The sequence below is a fragment of the Lepidochelys kempii genome, chromosome 14 (genome assembly GCF_965140265.1).
Source record: "Lepidochelys kempii isolate rLepKem1 chromosome 14, rLepKem1.hap2, whole genome shotgun sequence".
In the NCBI taxonomy this organism is placed as follows: domain Eukaryota; kingdom Metazoa; phylum Chordata; order Testudines; family Cheloniidae; genus Lepidochelys; species Lepidochelys kempii.
Window position 1 is genome coordinate 24,271,314 of NC_133269.1, and position 6,000 is coordinate 24,277,313.

The window sequence follows — 6,000 nt, forward strand, 5'->3', positions numbered from 1 at the left end:
AAGAGGATCGTGGTGAGTGAGACACTCCATACGGCAACTGGAGGGAGGGGGGGAATTGTGGGGCTGAGGGGCAGCTGAGAGTGGGGGACAAGGAATCACATGGTCCCAGCTTGGTCGTCGGGATGGGGCTGAATGGGTGCAGTTTTGACAGGGAGGAGGAGAGAAGGGGATTGGGAGTGAGCTGGGCAGGAATCCTGGAAGGGGGCAAGTCGGATGGGCAGGAAGGAATCGTAGGAGCGGGAGGTGGTGGGGGATCCTTCTGGCCATGTGGGGCACTGGCTGTGTCATCTCCTCCCTGGGAGGTGTCCGTCGGGCCTGAATCTCACATGCTCCTTTGTGTCCTTCGCGTCTCACAGGAGCTCATCGAGGAGCTACCCGATGACTCGTCACCCAGCGCCGTCCTCGCCCACTCCCTGGCTGCAGTGGGCAACCTCTGGTACCGAAACAGCCCCACCCCCCCACCCTGCCGGCTCCCCTCACCCCAGTGCTGCTCAGGCCCAAGGCTGGGAGTCACCGTCACTGTCCCTCCCAGAAAGAAAAGGAGTACTTGTGGCACCTTAGAGACTAACCAATTTATTTGAGCATAAGCTTTCGTGAGCTACAGCTCACTTCATCGGATGCATGCCGTGGAAACTGCAGCAGACTTTATTTATACACAGAGAATATGAAAAAATACCTCCTCCCACCCCACTGTTCTGCTGGTAATAGCTTATCTAAAGTGATCATCAGTTGGGCCATTTCCAGCACAAATCCAGGTTTTCTCACCCTCCACCCCCTCACACAAATTCACTCTCCTGCTGGTGATAGCCCATCCAAAGTGACAACTCTTTACACAATGTGCATGATAATAAAGTTGGGCCATTTCCTGCACAAATCCAGGTTCTCTCACCCCCTCACCCCCCTCCCAAAAACCAAACACACAAACTCTGGTGCCTGGTGCCTCTGGCAGAGATGGTGGGGTGGGAAGGGTCACTCTCTCCTGGTGGGGCTCTTCTTTTCACTCCCATAACATGACAGGGGCCTTGGGGAGGGGCTCACTCCCGGGCTCAGATACAGGAGGGGCAGCAGGCTCCAGAGAACAGGAGCTATTCCTGTCCTGCCACTGTTTGTCTGGGACGCCTTGGCCTTGTCATTCTCAAGCTCAGTGCCTCAGTTCCCATTCTCGCCAGCCTGTGCCTCTATCCCTGTGGGTTGGTGTCCTTGTTGGAGACAGTCCCACCCCCATACTGCACAGTCTAATACCAGCTCCTCTCTCTTGCCAGCACCATGAAACCTGCCCTGGAGCCAGCCCTAGAGACCCACCTCTTGCGAGCTGCCCTTCACTCCGTCTTCACCCTGGGCACAGAGAAGGACACCACCGACATCCAGGTACCTCCTCCTCCTCCATCCTCTTACTTTTCCAGAGTGGTCCTTGGTCCCTGCTCCCTTGATTAGCTGGAGCTCCAGATTTAGGGGTGGGGTAGCGGAGATGGAACAAGCTGCAGGGTTGAATCCTTGCCTCCAGCAGGAAAGAGATTGCCCCTCCCTGGGGGATTTCTTTCTTTCTTTCTTTCTTTCTTTCTTTCTTTCTTTCTTTCTTTCTTTCTTTCTTTCTTTCTTTCTTTCATAAGCCCTGTTTTGCCCAGAAGCCCAGCTTCCATCCATAGCAACTTGGCTGTTTCATACTCTTCTGCCTACAAGGCCCTCTGCAAAGACCTGCTAAGCTCATGGATCAAAGGTCCAGGGGTCATCAATTCTTGCGAATTGCCTGCAGTGGGATGTGAAGGAGAGAGTCCAGGAGATGTGTTTGGGAGTCTCCCCAGTGCTTCCCAGAGACCCCTCTTCCCATCCTGTGTCAGGTGTAGGCCCAGGTTTCCTAACTCTGACCCATGCTTTGCAGGCTCTGCACAAAGTCATCCCAGAGGTCCTGGATGCCATGCTGGGGAACCTGCTGGCAGAGTCCCCAGACACAGACAGGCTCCACTTCATCTTGGAGGTGAGCCCCATTTCACCTGAACTCTTTGGAGGACTGGTAAGGAGAGACTGGAAGATCCATTTTCTACTGTGTCCTCCTAGCTGGGTCCCCAGTGGGCCGTCCTTGGTTGGGGAGGTCAGTGCAAGCAGTATCAGGTCCTTCCTTCTTGAGGAACAAAGGAAGGAGCTGGGACTTCAAGCCAGAGCTCTGCCTGGTTCTGCTGAGCACTAACCACACGGCTCCTGGCTGTCTTGGGGAGTGAGAGTCTGAAAACCCACCTTTCCCCCACCCCTCCAACACACACACCCCATGAGATTTGGGAGATGGTTCTCAGAGAAGAGGCACACGCTCCTTCCTAGAGAAACAGGAGGATCCCAGGGAATCAGCCCTTCCCTCTGATCTGCTCTGAAATTCCTGGGGGGATTGTGTTCTCAGTCACTCCCTCCATCCGCCCAAAGATTTTCGTAGCAGGGAAGGGCCGAGGGTTCAGTCTCCTTTCTGGTGAACTGTTCAGGAATCAGGAGTTCTGGGAGGAGGGGACCAGCCCCGACCCCGAACATTGTCCGAATCTAGAGAGACGCTGACAAGTTCTGACCTGCAGGGTACAAGCTGTGTCCTGGGGGAAAGAATCCCTTTCTAAAGCTATGCCATCAAGGCCTCAGATATTCCCCCCTGTGCAGAATGTCTCAGGCCCCTGGGGCTGGGAGCGTGGGGGGCTCATTTGCAAAGCAGGTGCACCTGGCCACTGAGTCTGACCTGCCTCCTTTCCCCACAGGATATCAACTTGTGGGTTGTGTCCAGGGTGTCGCAGGAGCGAGCCAGGGCCATCAGGAGCAGCACAGCCCTGCTGAGATACACAGTCACCCTCCCTGAGTTTGACGTAAGTGACCTCCAAACCCAGCTTGCTGGCTCCAGGCGGAGGCGGGCTGGCTCCAGCGGGCTGCAGGATCTGCTGCTCCCGGGGCTGTGGGTTAGGAGGGTTCTTCATGGGGAGGCAGAGTCAGAGCAGGGACTGAGCTAGGCTTGAGTCAAGTTCTTCTTGTCCTGGTTCAGTGTTGCCCCTGGGCCTTTAAGGGGCCCATGCTCCAGCCCCTGCTTGGCATCCCAAAGCAGCTCTGTGCTCCCTTGGCAGCAGAGCAAATGAAGGGTCGATCTCAAGCTCCTCTCCCCCAGCATCTCCTGCAGAGGAGCTAAGGGGAAGGAGCCCTCTGGCCCAGGGGAGCTGACAGGAACATGCTGATGGAGTCCCCTCTCCTCTCTCTTCCATTAGATCTCTGCCGAGTTCCCCAGGATGGGTCACCATGTGGCCCAGCTGGCTCTGTTTGTCAGCGATCCAGACAAGGACATCAGCCGGCAGGCCAGGGAGGGGACTTATCGGCTCTACCAGCTGCTGCTCCAACAGAGGGGTAAGGAACCCAGCTGGGACACAGAACCCAATAGGGGACTGAGAGTGACCACAGGTGGATAATGGGACCCCAGACCATTTCTCTCAGACTGACCCAGGCTGAAGGACAAGTCTCTCTCTGCCTCTGTTCTTCTCCACTCTACTGTGGAGCCACCAATGGGATTGGAAGGACACAGAAACTGCAACCAGAATGAGGAGAAAAGTCTCTCTCTCTCTCTTCCAGGCCTGACCATACATGATGCAGAAGATCTCTGGTGCTATGACTGGCACCAGGACAGAAGGCTCTTGGGCTACAAAAATACAGCCAGAGTGGGGGAGGTAAGGGCACTGTGCCAGGGCATGACACAGCTCAGGGAGTGTGGCTGGCTGGGTTCCCTGCAGTGGATGCCTCCTGGAGACAGGAAAAGAGCCCACTCCTTATTTCCAGCTCAGAGTTCCTCATCCAGCAACCAGTGGGACAGGCTGGTGCTAAAGGTCCCACATTGGAATCTCGCTAGTTGCCGTGATTTGAGTGTCTTACATGGCTGCATTGCTCCATGGCATAAGGAGGATCCCCGGGTGGGTGAGTTAATATAGGATTATGGCTTTGGGTGTCTCTCTGCTCCTTGTCCCCCTGGCTGATCCCCAAGTGTCTGAGAGGAGAGCCCTGAGTCAGTCAGTCACGATTGCTTGATCAGACCCTTGTTTAATTCCCTGCACCCTGTAGAAGCAGAGAAAGGAGGTGGGCTTTGCCCAATTCCATTGCCGGTCAGGAAGCAGAATGCCCCAACCTGGGAACTGGGTAGGGGACATAGTGAGCTCCAGAGCCAATATGAACCACATGCGCCCCCCTCATGTCTCCAGACCCGGCCAGGGAATGGCAGAGTATCTGGACCTCAGCCACTGTTCCAAAGAAGCACATTGTCACTGACCCAAGTTGCGGCTACTTGCTGCACAAGTAGAAAATCAAAGACACTCCCCTCCCGCCCCCGTCTCACAACTGTGGTGAGAATATCCAATCCTTCGAACACACTGTAACACAGTGTCCCCAGCCTGGAGTCAAAGGTGAAATGGGTGATTGCCACAACATCACAGAGGAGGCCCTGGAGCGGCTCCTGGATCGACAAGGGCATCGACAGAACGCTGCTCCACAGACGCCCCGTGAGAGAGACTGTGTGAGCTTGTCCCGCCTCCCACAAGCTGAATTGCTGTCGTGGAAGAAAAGTCTCCGAGGAGTGTCTGGGATGGGGACTGGGCCATGAGTTTCCTTGTCCTTGTCAGGCTGCAGGTTGGATTCCCTGTGAAGAAACCAAGGAGATGCAGAGGCCATTCCCAGCAACGAGAGAAATCACTAAGCTGCGGGGAAGAGACCTTTGGTCTGTCAGCTCCAACCCCCTCCCTACGTCCCCCCACATACACTCCTCTAGCCGCTGAGGTGCAGGAGATCTCTCTGCTGGAAGCAACACAGGGTCCCCTGTCGTCTCTGTTGCCCCTGCACAGCAGAGTGGGCCTGCTCACACACATTAGAGATCTATTTCCAGCCCATCCTGGCCCCTGCCATAAATTGCCTTCCGAAAGAGCCAATGGAGGCTTTGGTCCCTAAGCATCTGCGATCTTTTAATAAAGGGGCTTCCCTGAGCCCTGGGACCCTGAAAGCCTCCTGTGGAATGAACTGCCTTGGCCACAGCAGCTCTCTTCCCCGCCCTTTGGGGCACTAGACGCCATTGTACCGCCAGGACTTGGAGGCTGGCTCTGGCCAATCTGCTCGAGCCTCGTGTCCTCTTGGTTTTAGGTCTTTGGAAAATTCTTCTCCATTGGTCAGAAGAGATCCTTCCTGCAGACAGCAGTGCTGGCCATCCACGACCCCATGTTGCGTGTCAGCCAGGCTGGGCTGGTGCTCGTCTACTCCCTCCTGGGGGAAGCCCACCAACTGATGGGGGTCACGGTAAGCAGCTGCAATCGACTCAGGAGCTTGGGGTGGGGGCCAGGGCCTCATTCCCATCCTACCGCCATTCGCTGGCCCGTTCACCAGGGCTGCCATCCTGTGGCTTTAGCTTTTGTCACTGGGGTGACTTGGGGAAAAGTCTCAACCTCTCCCCATCCCACTTCACTGCTGCCAGAATCCCTTCTGCCCCCGCCACCCTGCTAGAGCCCCCTCCCTGCGCTACCTGGGTGGGGATGGAGGTAGGGGTGGAGGAGAGGGTTCTAGGAACTTGAGCAGTCTCCCCAGGTGGGTTGGAGGTGGAACAGCTGTCAGGGGCACGGATGGGGAGGTGGCAGGAGCCCACCCGACAAGGAGGGGGGTTGGTACTGGAGGTCACTGGAGAGGACAGCAAGCCTCCATCCTGGGCGTCAGGAGGGTGAATCCACCACTCAGACATGAGCAGTTGCTGGGTGGAAATGATGGTGCTGGTTCCAGGTGCCCTTAATTCTCCCTGATTCCTGGGGAGTGTCTCCGTCTCTGACATGATCTCGTTCCCCTGCAGCACGAGGATGTCACAGCCAAGATCATGTGCCAGCTTCACATCATCCGGCACTTGCACCAGATGCCTGAGGCGCTGCAAGGGCTGTGGCTCGTCTGATGCTCTTAAAGGTTCCCCTCCCTGTTCAGCAAGTCCCGCTCCCTGCTGCAGGTACTGCTCTGTTTCACTGTAAATGCGGG

General features: G+C 56.2%; 1 pseudogene; it reads right to left on the bottom strand.

Moving 5' to 3' along the window:
- LOC140898039 (C-type lectin domain family 2 member D-like) overlaps positions 1–5,379 on the bottom strand; it is a 62,220-nt pseudogene extending 56,841 nt beyond the window's left edge.
- Positions 5,380–6,000: the final 621 nt, after the last annotated feature.